The sequence below is a fragment of the Drosophila serrata genome, unplaced genomic scaffold (genome assembly GCF_035046125.1).
Source record: "Drosophila serrata isolate PLE 108 unplaced genomic scaffold, ASM3504612v1 contig_112, whole genome shotgun sequence".
NCBI lineage: Eukaryota > Metazoa > Arthropoda > Insecta > Diptera > Drosophilidae > Drosophila > Drosophila serrata.
The window spans coordinates 50,925-64,881 of record NW_028257010.1 but is presented as its reverse complement, the minus strand read 5'-3'; the positions used below and the strand labels follow the sequence as shown (position 1 = coordinate 64,881).

The 13,957-nt window shown below is 39.9% G+C and overlaps 1 pseudogene; it reads left to right on the top strand.

Annotated features, from left to right (window-relative positions):
- Positions 1 to 1,826: 1,826 nt before the first annotated feature.
- LOC147644698 (uncharacterized) lies at positions 1,827 to 7,176 on the top strand (annotated as a pseudogene).
- The last annotated feature ends 6,781 nt before the right edge of the window (positions 7,177 to 13,957 follow it).

The following is a 13,957-nucleotide window of genomic DNA, read 5'->3' as shown; positions in this document are numbered from 1 at the left end:
ATTTTTGGAATCGGCCAAGGAGCTGGGTCGGGGTCATTAGCTCGTTGCTATCCAGGAAACGGAAAGCGTCAGGAAAAAAGGCAGAGGTTGCCAATATCATGATGGATGGAGCGTCGATAAGTTCGTATAAAGCACCTGGCTTATATCAGCCCCGAACCTGAACCTTTAGCGGAATTAAGATGCTTGTGTCCAGCATGACGAGAGCAAGCTTTCTGTATGCTTCCCCAGTGTGGACGCACGCTCTTATAGGCCAAATTGGATGCCTGCAAAGTTTTCAGCTCTTGGAATGTGTGCTCCTGCCTCTGTGTGTGTCCATTCCCTTTTTGATGGGTTCCACAACGTCGGCGAAATTCGGAACAAAGCGGCGGTAACAGAATGCGATTCCCAGATTCCCACATCTCCCGAGTTCTTTCAAGTTGTTGTTGAGTTTTTTATGGCCACACTGACTATCACGGCGTTGTGGGCACTCTTCGACAGTTCGATGCGTCCGTTAAAGAGAAGCTCGTTAATGTGCTGGTCTAGGATGGACCTCATGGTCAGGTTCCTTGGATGATTGGCCTGCTGTTGCGCTTGTCTATTTGGGATACCCCCAGATCTGTTAAACAGCCGTGGCAACAACAGCGGGTAAAACTTGGCTCCAGTTAGACGGTCGCCGCGGTGGGCGTGTCTAGCTCCAGGGTCAACCCATTGCCGCTGAAGCTGTGGTTAGCTCCGGTGGCATCGAATTTTCGTGTCTACATGTCAATGGCTGAGCGGATGCGCCCTTGATCCTGGGTACGAAAAATTTACAATGTCTGGGATCTCGCGGTTGTGAGAAACAACCTTCGACCGATAAGTTAATAAAGTTCATCCTGCCTTACAGTCCTAGTTCGAAACCGCGTTTCCATCGAGCGACAACGTAGCTCGAGCGATCACCAACTCTCTCATACAGCTTTATATTTAATCCAAGTCAAGTTCAGAAAAATACGTGAATTAATAAAACTGAAGTCCACTCGAATATAATCGAATATGATATGATAACTCTCTCATACAGCTTTATATTTAATCCAAGTCAAGTTCAGAAAAATACGTGAATTAATAAAACTGTAGTCCCCTCGAATATAATCGAATATGATATGATAATATAATATATATATATATATCTTCTATTTGTGCATGTTGTGGCTAGCGGATAAAATGAAAGCATTGCTTCATTATTCACCAGATATTCATAAAAATTGAGATTGAGCAAAATTATATCATTGTAGAATTTCGATTTAAATTTTATGTAAATCGGACTACTGTATCATGAAGCCTTAGAAACGATCGAAAATTAATACAGTAAATATTATAACTTTTTCAGTAATCAACACATTTTTTTTATCATCATATAAGTTTTAATAATTTTATATTATTCTATATTTATTTTTTTTTCAGTGAAAATTGAGAGATGATATAATGTAGCTGCAATAGAAACTAATTGTTAAATGTATATAAAAATGCCAAATGGTAAATGTTAAACTGTAAATATATTAAGCAAAGGTAGGGATTATTTGTTGTTTATACTCTTGCAAAGTATTATAATTTTATTCAAAATTTTGCAACTCAGTGAAGAAAACTTATCTGATTCTATAAAGTATATATATTGTTGATCAGCATCAACAGCTGTTGATCAAGACATTTCTTCTTTGTCCGAAGAGCAGCGTCGCCAAGCCGCACTAAGAAGAAGCCGCGCCCAGTACGCTCGAAATGCTTTACTGGTTAGAGCCCGAAATGCTGAGCACAATGCGTACGGGATGCTGCTGCGCATGCAATCGCAAGACAGAGGACGACAGCAGTTGTGAAATACTGCGGATCACGCACTTGCCAAGGCCTATTCAGAAGTGCGACGACGTCAGGTGCAAAACACTGTCAATCGCTCTAACTGGAGAGCACATAACAAAAACCGGAGCAGCGTGCACGAGACGCCAAAGTCCACAGGATCACCAGGAACAAACCAATAACTCGGGCACGGGAGCAACAAAGGAACACTTTGCATCATCGGAACACTTGACTTCAGCGGAGACTTCGCGAGCAGCAAATTCAGGAAATGGCTGAGGAAAGACTTCTCGCATACAGGGAAAGGGAAGATCTACGGGAATGTCAAAGCCAGAGGAACCGAGCCACTGCAAGGAAACAATATCAAAGGAAAATCAAGGACGGACCAACTGAATTCTGTGGAAGATGATGGTTGGTGGTGGTTTAAGTGGTTTGAACAAAATTTCTATTTTTGTTAGGTTTCCCAATTTAAATGTAGATAACGCATTTTATCTAAGTAGAAAATTTCCGAATCCGCCCGGTAATATCAGTTTTGCAGCACATGACATCAGAGTGTTTTAAAGGGTCGGTTACTCTTGGACGTTGATGCACTAAGGTCAGTACATACAAGTGGCCCGTATGACACCAGGCAAGTGCCTGTTTGGGTTAGGTGTTAGTAGGCGCGATGGAAAATATAGGACAGAATACGAGGAAAATTGACTACCGGCGTGCTGCCAGATTGTTAGCTTGCATGCTTACTAAGTGTGTTAGTATTAAAGATTTTAATTTGGGAAGGGAATCTACGTTAGAGATTAGTGTGTACAAATCATTATAATTTGCACATAACACTCTAAAAGGTTCATGCAGTTCAAAGGAGGTCCTACAGTGGCGCAACACTAATGGGATATAGGATCTAGTGGTTCTACATGGTACATGGAAATTAAGCTGACTCAACAAGTCAGCACTTTCCACATCACCATGGATAAGGTTAAAAATAAAGGTTATCCCTAGCATCGTTCTACGATTGGCTAAGGACGGCAAGTTTATTAATAGGAGTCTACTAGAGTAGGAAGGTAATCTTTGGTTTGCATCCCAATTTAAACCGCGTAGAGCGAAAAGTAAAAAGTTCTTTTGAACCGACTCAATGCGTTTACTATGGACGCCGTACTGAGGGCTCCAAACGCAGCATCCATATTCTAGGATAGGACGAACTAAGGAAGTATATAAGGATTTAGTAACATAGGGGTCATTGAATTCCTTCGACCACCGTTTAATAAATCCAAGCACACCCCTGGCTCTATTCACCATAGACGAAATATGATCAATAAAGTCAAGTTTTGGGTCCAAGCGGACGCCCAAATCGTCAACTGTAATAATCCATTCCAAAGAGCAGCCGTTCAGCGTGTAAGTAGCAAGCTTAGGAGCGACACGAGAGAATGTCATTAGCTTGCGTTTCGAGCCATTTAAGTTTAATAAGTTTACACGGCACCAAGTTTGAAAATGATTAAGATCTGTTTGTAAATCCGACTGGCAGGCAACGTCATTGTATTGCACGCAAAGCTTGACGTCATCCGCGTACATAAGTACTCTGGAGTTAGTCAAGACTTTGGGCAGGTCATTTATGAACAATGTAAACAATAAGGGTCCCAAATGGCTTCCTTGCGGGACACCAGATGTAACCATTAGAATATTGGATAAATTATTCTTAAAGAGGACCTTTTGCGTCCTGCCATTCAAATAACTAGAGATCCAATTAAGAAGATCACTTGGAAAACCCATTGAATCGAGTTTTCTAACGAGGAGAGAATGATTAACAAAATCAAATGCTTTACTGAAATCAGTATAGATTACATCTGTCTGACAATTATTATGGAAGCCCTTTATAATATAGGAAGAGAGCTCCAAAAGATTTGTTGTTGTTGATCTTCGCTTAATAAAACCATGTTGACATGGAGAAATAACCGATCTACAAAGGTGCTGTAAATGAGGGGTGATAATATTTTCAAATAATTTTTGGATGGCCGACAACTTAGAGATTCCTCTATAATTGCTGGCATCCAATTTGCTACCTTTTTTGTGGAGAGGAATAATAAACGATTCCTTCCAAATAATGGGAAAGTGGGAGGTTTCTAAGGACAAGGTAAACAATTTCAGAAGGGGATAGCACAGGGCGTCGGCACAATACCTGAGCACACAGCCAGGAATTCCGTCGGGACCTGGCGAATAAACTGGCTTGACACGATGAAGATCTAAAAGGAGAGAGCTCTCGTTTAGGCTAGGACAGAAAATTAAGTTCGATTTGGGTATGTCGTAGGAATAAGTCTGGTATATATACGAAGAGCTATAATAGGTTGTTTGAAAAAACTGCGAAAATAGATCGGCTATTGCCTGATCATTATTTGCGGTAGTATTTTCAAATGAAAGCAAGGAAGGATTTGTTTTAGGTTCACGTTTAGTGTTAACAAAATTATAAAACTGTTTTGGGTCCTGAGAGAACTGGGCCCTACAACGAGTTAAATAGTTTTTATAACACTGCGCGCTCAGCACGGTAAAGTTTGGCCGAGCTGATAAATAAAATGAAAGGGCAGATTGAGAACCGGTGATTTTAAATTTAGTATACAAAAAATCAACGGCAACTGCCATGTCAGTGCACATGTATAGATTGGACCAATTGAACTCGTTTATAAAATTATTCAGCCGTTCAAAGTCCGTATTGCGAAAACATAGGACTTTATTGGCTGGACGGTCAGAAATATTCTGTACGTCACACCCAATATCAAGAGTCACATCGAAAGTTGGATGATAGGGATCTTCGGGCTGCGTCAGAGGCGCCACCCTTGCTAAACTGACTCTCGCAGGATCAGAGACGAAGCAAAGATCTAGCAAGCGCTGTATGGAATTTCGCACATGGTTGACTTGAGACAGCAAAATGTTAAACATGCCAGCGATAAAGTCATGTTGTGTAGGTGTATTGAGAGTATTGGTGGAATTATTCGAGCACCAAATAGCACCAGGGATATTAAAATCTCCAAGAACTACCAACTGGTCTCTATCCAAAAGTCTACTGGAAACCATCTGAATAGCGGAAAGGTGATTCCAATAAATAGGAAGTTCCGACAGTGGAGGTATGTAGGAACAGGTAATAAAAATTGAGCTACCTTTGATAGATAGCTTCACACAGAGGAATTCAACATCGTTGCATTCCTCGAAGGTTAATAATTCTGACGTGAGTGAGGAGTCCACCGCTATAAGAACTCCACCCCCGCGTCTGATAGGGCGATCTAGCCGATATACCGTGAACACAGCTGGAAAAACTTCGGAGCTCAGAATCTCCGGCTTTAACCAGGTTTCTGTGAGCACAATAACCTGAGATGCAAACGAAAGGCTATCAGAATACAAGTTAGGAAGCTTACTGCGTAAGCCTCTTGCATTCTGATAGGAAATACCTAGGGAGTGGGTTAGTTTTTTGGATCGGGATTGGAAGACGTAGAAGGAGCAGTGGTATGATCAGGCCTGGGAAGAGTTATTCCTACAGGCCGCTTTTTCTTTTTCTTCGCCTCGAACTCCTTAACAACTATGTACTCTGGCCAGAAGTTGGGAGAGCAAATAGTGTTAAAGAGCTCGTTAGGGACATTTATTTTGAAAGATGAAATATCCCTTGCGTAAGAAAATTTGAACTTTTCCACCTTTATCTTAATTTTTTTGGCTCTGGTTTTGCCATGTATAAAGGCGAGAACATCTTCCGATGTTTGGTCAGGGGAGAGTCGCGAGACAAAAATATGTCTCGTTGGTGGAACCGCTATAAGGGCTTTTGGCAAGGCAGAATGGTTATCTGCCGTGCCATTGTCGGCCGGTATTCCGGGCCTAACACCCTGGGCAGATATATTTGTGTGGACGGGACTTTGAGGGGTCAATATTTGCGACCCCCAGGGGATAAAACAGAAATCACCGGCGGTACGGGCACTCCCGCTGCACATTCGGATACCGAATCTTTCCTAGCGCTCGATCTCAGCACTCTTGGAATTAATGCTGAGGTCGAGGGCTGTGCCGTGGGAGGCTGCTGCTGAGAGCCTGTTGCGGGTAGTTGGGGTCCGTCTACATGCTGCCCACCAATAGCAGTTTTTTTGCGCCTAGGAGACTCATTTAATAGCGTAAGGCTATTAAATTGGGTGTCCAGCGCCAAGAACATATCAAGAGTTTTACGAAAACTCGTTAAAATGCCCTTAAAACCGCTTTTGGTTTGCCGCATGAAAGACGTCATTTCCCTTTCTACATCGCGACAGGCCTCACAGCAGTAACGCAGGCCGATGTTTTTCCTTACATCGTCCACCGTCCGAGCTGCAACTCCAATACACTTGGCGTGCATGACGTTGTCGCACAGCCAGCAGCCGATTGTAAGGTCACCTGCAGCAATTGCCTTTTTGCAGGTTTTAACGGAACAGACAATATTTGAGGACATTATAGCGACTTACCACTGTACTTTCAATTGAAAAAAAAACAACAGAGCTATGAAAAAAGAAGCGAGAGCGAGAGCGAGAGAGCGGGAGAGCGTAATAGATTAGATAAGATAAGAAGTGCAGCGGCACAACTTAAGCGAGAGAGTTGGAGAGCGTGGGAGATAAATAGATGAAACGTTTAGCTGTTGCGACGGCGCAAACAAAAGCTAGACGAAGAAGGCACAAAAAGGAATTCAAAATATGCAAAAGCTAGCACTAGCAGCACAACTAAATTGGAGAATAAAACCAATTATATACACAAAATTAGGATAGCTGCATGCACACGCGAAGTGAACGGGAAGTTATAAACACAAATTAGAAAATTTAAGTTAACCCCGGTGGTTAGATTGAAACTTTAACACAAAACGAGAGCGCAAGAAAAAAACACGTCCGTTCACTTGAAAAGATGAAATTGAGCACCATCCCTTTGTCTCTCTAATGGGTTTGACTTTCCAGACATCCCTGAGTTTTTAAAAAATTTAACATGCCTTGAGGAGTGCCTAATTTCTCCGCGAATTCCTTTTATGCGAATTATAAGCCAATGTGGAATTAGACGTGCAGTAGTAAATGTTCCAATTTCAGTACCTGATACGGTAAGCGCACAGGTTCACCTCAAAAGAAGGTTAGAATATCCCCACACTTTCATGACTAAATCTATTTGACCAGCTCAAGTCCTTGAAGCTGTCAGTTACCTAGTTAACACTGAACATTACAGAAAGCACAGAATAACTTTTACTGTTGGTTGGATTACTCAAATGGGAGATCGAGAAGAAATCCTTTTATAGCAGATAAAGTTAACCGAGAGGAAGTGGAACAGCTCCTACGCCAATTGCCAAATTCCCAATTAAAACGGCGAGAAGAAGACTTAAACCCAGGTGGTCATGAAACCCCGTTTAGAAAATAATGACACTGAACTTCATAGCATAGCTTTGGCCCCTGAAAAAGACCGCCTCCCAACTAATTTAACCCTTGATGAAGATGTAGAAGAACTTTCTTTCCCAACAATCTCTTGCGGATCTAAATTTAAAGCCAAAAGCACCTGTTTGGAGCAGACCGCTAGTGCCTAATTATGCGCGCATAGGTGTATGTCTGCACCTGCGGCGCTCTTAGCTCTTCTCTTTTCTTATCTATTTCTCTCTCTCTTTTTCTTCTGTCGCCTTATCTTTTAAGCTAAGCTACATTGTAAGCATATTATATGTATTGAAGCTAAGCACTCGATCGGTTGATGCAGCTCCGACAAGAGAATAAAAAACTAGAAAATAAATATAGCATATAATCGACCTATTGGTGCGTTAGTTATTATTGCTCAAGGGTGGCAAATTCGTTGTCTTCCCCATAAACAGCACCTATGCAAAAAATCCAAGGTCGCAGATTTGCTTTTATGACTGTCGTTGTGCAGTAGTACATAAGGTTCTTTATATGTACAAGTTTTATAAAATGCAACGTATTCAAAATTTAATCTCCATTATCCTACGGAAAAAATCAGGTGCGGTAAAGTGCGGCAGTAGTGTTTTTTTTTGTCCTGGCTCTTCCCGGTAACCTCATCTTAGCACCTGTCGTAAAATGTTATTCGGAAAAATATAATTGTAAAATTTTTACTAAAATAGCAGGTTGGAATTTCAGCTATCAAAAATGAGGCAGAGTGCCCATCAAGTGATTTTTTGTATTGCAACTTGCGATCTTAGAGTTTTGTGATTTCCTCCGCCTCCTTGACTCCAAATTTCAGTAATTTTTTTTGTAAATTTTCACAGATCGCTGAAAGCCAGGGAAAATGTTCGGGAAGTCTTGCTGGCCGTCCATAATAATATTTGAACACATATGTATCCACATGTATGCAGATGCACACGGAGAGGCGCCAGCAATTGCGAACTTGGTATATATATATACGTAAACGTATACGTATGTTTTTTAAAAATACAAAAGATTGAGCGATATATTTTATTCTTTCACGAATAATTAACGGATAATTAACGGCAAATTCTGACATAAAAAGATTTAAGAAATGTGAAGGATTTCAGGAGTTGTCCTGCTACTTTAAAATTTACTTAGCAGGGCAACTTTGAGTTTTAAAAAAATATAAAAAACGGAGCAACAAATTTAATTCTTTCACGAATAATTAACAAATAATAATCGCCAAATTTTGGCAAAAAAAAGATTTTGGAAATGTGAAGGATTTCAGGAGTTGTCTTGCTAACTTGATACCAACTTAGCAGTTCAACTTTGAGTTAAAAATCTATATATATAAAAATGCTCTGTTCGTGTCTACTTCCTTCATAGACTTAAAAAGTTCTGAACCGTTTAAGCCCAAATATTTACACAACATGCGTTGAGGTTCCAGCTCGGTTATTGTCTAATTTTGATGTTGATAGCTTATCTGCATTTGCGGATATATCAGTTTTTTCCCGTGCCCCTACTGCTGCGCCCTCTACAGGCAGCCAGCTGAATCAAAGCAATTCCTGTCAAACATTCAAAACATATTGAAAGAAGAAATTGGAGATAAAAATGTTATTTTTTTGTTCAGGTTCAGTAAGAAACGAAGTAATGCCACCCAAGAAGTCGAGTTTGGGTCGTCGTACTCGCAATACAGAAGCAAAAAGACGTAAAATTAGGAATATGACTGACGAAGAACGGGCCTTCATCCGAGAGACTGAGCGGCTGAAAGCAATGCAGATGCACAACGAGGAATCAGCAGAAAGACGAGCAGATAGGCTTGAGAGAAAACGATTGAGAGTTAGGCAGTCGCGTTCTGCAGCAATGGGTTTGATTCACTCTCAAAATAATGAACGCGACAGGGCAAGGGTAGCTGAAGCGCGTTGACAGCTTGCAGAAGATCAAAACCTGCAATACAATCGTCTTGCATTCAGATATAATCCAACTGTTGATTACAGCTCGAATCGCAATGTCGTTATTGGCCGGATGGCCAATATGGCTCTCAAATTCAAAAACGAACCAAAAGGATTGTGTTGCGCTTCCGGAAAAGTTTGCCTCAACTTGAAGCAAGACCAGAGCCTCTGCACTCTCTATTCGCTGGATCCACTGCTGAATCGAAGCATTTCCTGTCGAACATTAGGAAATACAACTCTTGCTTTCAAATGACTTCATTTGGTGCGGAAATTATAACTGCGCAATTCATGCCAACTTTTAAAATCAAAGGACAAATCTATCATAAAGCCGGTTCCCTGCTTCCGTTCCCAGACAGCGAACACAAATTTCTTCAAATGTACTTCATTGGTGATGATGGAGATGAAGTAGATGCACGTTATGGAATCAATAAATCGCTGAAGAGGCCCATTATTTCTCAGCTACAGAAGCTTTTTCACGAACGGAACAATTTGGTGCGTTTATTCAAAACAGCAATCGATATGATGCCTTCGGATACCCATAAAATTGTCATTCATGCAGACAAAACGCCTGCTGGAGAACATATCAGGAGATATAATGCTCCAACTATAGACGAAGTGGCAATTGTCATAGTCGGGGATCCGTTTCAACCTCGAGATATTGTTCTCCATCGACGAAACGATCGATTGGTAAACGTCGCAGAAACTTACCGTTGTTACGATGCTTTGCAGTATCCACTAATCTTCAGGGATGGTGCCGATGGATACCATTTCAATGTGAAGATGGTAAATCCAGTCAATGGTGTAGAAACGAATAAAAAGTGCAGCGCGATGAACTTTTACTCATACAGGTTAATGGTTCGGAGGACCGATTGCAATCATATATTGAAATGTCGTCAGTTGTTTCATCAGTACATTGTCGATATGTATGCAAAAATTTAAACAGAACGTTTGCTATTCCTCCGATTGAATCAGACAAAACTTCGGTCAGAGGAATATATCCATTTGCGGGATGCTGTGATGAATGACCGTAATACAACCAACGTTGGAAAGCTTACGATTTTTCCATCCTCATACATAGGTAGTCCACGCCACATGCATGAATATGCTCAAGATGCCATGGCATATGTTCGTTGCTACGGCCGTCCAGATTTATTTATCACCTTCACATGCAATCCAGCTCGGGACGACATAGTACAGCTGTTATTTCCTGGACAATCGTATAGGGATAGGCATGACACCACAGCACGTGTTTTCAGACAAAAGCTCAAGTCACTGATGGATTTCATTGTGAATCATGGAGTTTTTGGATCTGTGCGGTGCTGGATGTATTCAGTAGAATGGCAGAAGAGAGGATTGCCGCATGCGCAAAGTATATTTAATGGGGGAATTAGAACTTAAAGTAAATAATGCCCAAATTTTTACACAACATGCGTTGAGGTTCCAGCTCGGTTATTGTCTACTTTTGATGTTGATAGCTTATCTGTTTTTGCGAATATATCAGTTTTTTTCGCGTTTCCCCGTGCCCCTACTGCAGCGCCCTCTACAGGCAGCCAGCTGAATCAAAGCATTTCCTGTCAAACATTCAAAACATATTGAAAGAAGAAATTAGAGATACAAATTTTATTTTTTTGTTCAGGTTCAGTAAGAAACGAAGTCATGCCACCCAAGAAGTCGAGTTTGGGTCGTCGTACTCGCAATACAGAAGCAAAAGGACGTAAGATTACGAATATGACTGACGAAGAGCGGGCCTCCATCCGAGAGACTGAGCGGCTAAGAGCAATGCAGATGCACAACGCGGAATTAGCAGAATGACGAGCAGATAGGCTTGAGAGAAAACGATTCAGAGTTAGGCAGTCGCGTTCTGCAGCAATCGATTTGATTCACTCTCAAAATAATGAACGCGACAGGGCAAGGGTAGCTTTTAGCACGTTTACAGCTTGCAGAAGATCAAAACCTGCAATACAATCGTCCTGCATTCCGATATAATCCAACTGTTGATTATAGCTCGAATCACAATGTCGTTATTGGCCGGATGCATCAGGTCTGCACATACTGCCAGGCTCTCAAATTCAAAAACGAACCAAAAGGATTGCGCTTCGGGGAAAGTGAAATTGAGGAGAATGGAGAAACGAAGAATATTTTATACCAACAAGTATTACAGAATTAAATGAATTTGAAAATTATTTTTTTTTGTTTGACTTATTTCTTATGTGTGCAACCACAATATGCCACAGAGAAACGTGGCAGGGTACAGCTAGTAATATATATATATATAAAATATGGAGCAACAAATTTAATTCTTTCACGAACTTAGCAGGCCAAATTTGAGTTTTTAAAAAATAAAAAAATTATGTATAAAAAATTGAGCGACAAATTTAATTCTTTCATATTCTGAGCAAAAAAGTTTTTGGAAATATTAACTTTTCAGGAGTTGCCCTGCTAAGTTAATATCAACATTAAAAAATGTAGGTAAAAATTAACCGTCAAATTTTTTTCTTTCACGAATAATTAACGGCAAATTATGGTATAATCAAAAAATTTATTTTCCAAAGTTGCTCTGCTAACTTGATGCACATCGATATTTCAATGTTATGTTTCGACAATTAATGAAATCCTTCAAAAGCTCCGACATTTTTGGCGAGAATACCCTTGTCCATTACTATTGAAGGATCGAGTTCCAGCACAGAGGATCACCTCACCCTCATGGCATGTACTAGTTTTCTGACGCTCCGAAGTTGGAACGACCAGCAAATTTCGATCAAGTTGACCGTTTCATTGATCGTTTTATTACAACCACCGGAGAAGATCCTACATTACAAGGAGTGATTCAATATCAGCGCCATAAGCATAGATCTTTGTGCTTCAGAGAACTCCGTGGAAATAATTTTCGATATCCTATCAAGCTGAAAAAAACCTTAGGTATTTCTCGCCGCAGATAGACTGGTAAATGCTTATAATATGGATACCCAAGGCCTACATAGGGCCAACATGGATATACAATTTTTATACCCTTACAGGGTATTATAATTTCAGTCAGAAGTTTGCAACGCAGTTAAGGAGGCACCTCCGACTATATAAAGTATATATATTCTTGATCAGGACCAACAGCCGAGTCGATCTAGCCACGTCCGTCTGTCCGTCTGTCCGTTTCTACGCAAACTAGTCTCTCAGTTTTGATGCTATCTGAATGAAACTTTGCAGTTAGTCTTCTATATACTCTCACTCGTATATATATCGGAACGGGCCGGATCGGACGACTATATCATATAGCTGCCATAGGAATGATCGGAAAATTTTTACGAAAAAAATTATAACATTTTTAGTTTTCAACAGAATTTGATCAAATTTATATATATATATATATATATATATATATATATATATATATATAGATATAGCCATTTCATATTATTCTACAATTTTGTGTAAAATTTGATGAAAATCGGACGACTATATCATATAGCTCCCATAGGAACGATCGAGAAATTAATTCAATTAAAAAGTACAACATTTTCATTTTTTAACAGATTTTCATCAAATTTGAGATATAGCCGTTTTATATTATTCTACAATTTTGTGTAAAATTTTATCAAAATTGGACGACTATATCACATAGGTGCCATACAAACGATCGTTTGATGTGGAGCAAAAATGCAAATCTGTGAATGTAAAACTGAAAATATAATATGTATAGGTGAATGAAATGAGAGCAGGTATTACTTCATTGTTTTTTTTTAACATTAATATATATATTTTATATTGTATGGAAGGAATCCAGGAAGTCATCAAAGTTCTATCTGCAAGGGTATATAAACTTCGGCGTGCCGAAGTTAGCTTCCTTTCTTGTTTTTAGATGCGTTTGCCTGTTGTAGTTATATAATTAATTGCATAAATAAGTCTAACCGGGAGTGTCGCAACTGCTTCGGGAAGCCATGACTGAACTTTGTCATGGAAATATTTCAGTTAAACGAAAGCTGCAGCATCTCGGGAGCAAGATTATTAATGCTACGGAAATATCACCCCAAGCAGCATACAATATCTTAGGACTACATACATATGTCTGCGGCGAGTGAAATAATAAAGAATTAGAGTTGGGAATTCCTGGGAATTCAACTGATTTTGTTGAGCAAAATTTACTTGATTGGTACGAGCAACGGCGTGGTGACTTGGATTCAATATGCCTTGCAGAATTTGCAGCGTGGTACACATTTTTCAATACAATCGCACGATCAAAACCGTCAAACAAAGATTATGATGAAGTGATGTCGAACTGGACGAAGAAAATCCCATTACTGTGGGTTCGATTCAGCTTTAACTCTTCTCCTCGAACTATAATAGAGAGCACATAATGATTTTCTTCCCTTAAAGAAATGAAGAGACTGAACTTATTTCGAACGACAATGAAATGACATTCAGAAATATTTATGCAATCATAAAGCAAAGATATGATATGTTTGACGATATGAAACAAGAGAGAGTTCTTGAAGATTTAAAAAATTTTAACAGGGAAGAACCTGCCTCAAAATATTTAGATGAAGAATATAGGGCATTGGCAGTACCAAACGTCGGACAAAACGAAAATGATAATGCTATAAATAACCCAGAAGATGGCGAACTTTACCTTATTAGAATTCCCCCTTTGGTGTCTGACGACAACCTTTGTTCTTTTTCCAGGTCGCTTAACTTTAAGCAACGCCAATGCCCACGTAACGCATAATATAGGAAAAAAAAAACTTTATATGAATATGTTGGCAGAGGGGAGGAGGCAAAAGCAGCGTGATTTCAACACTATATATCAGTCTATAACTTGGCGAGCTAATAAGATACCGGGAGCAACCGATT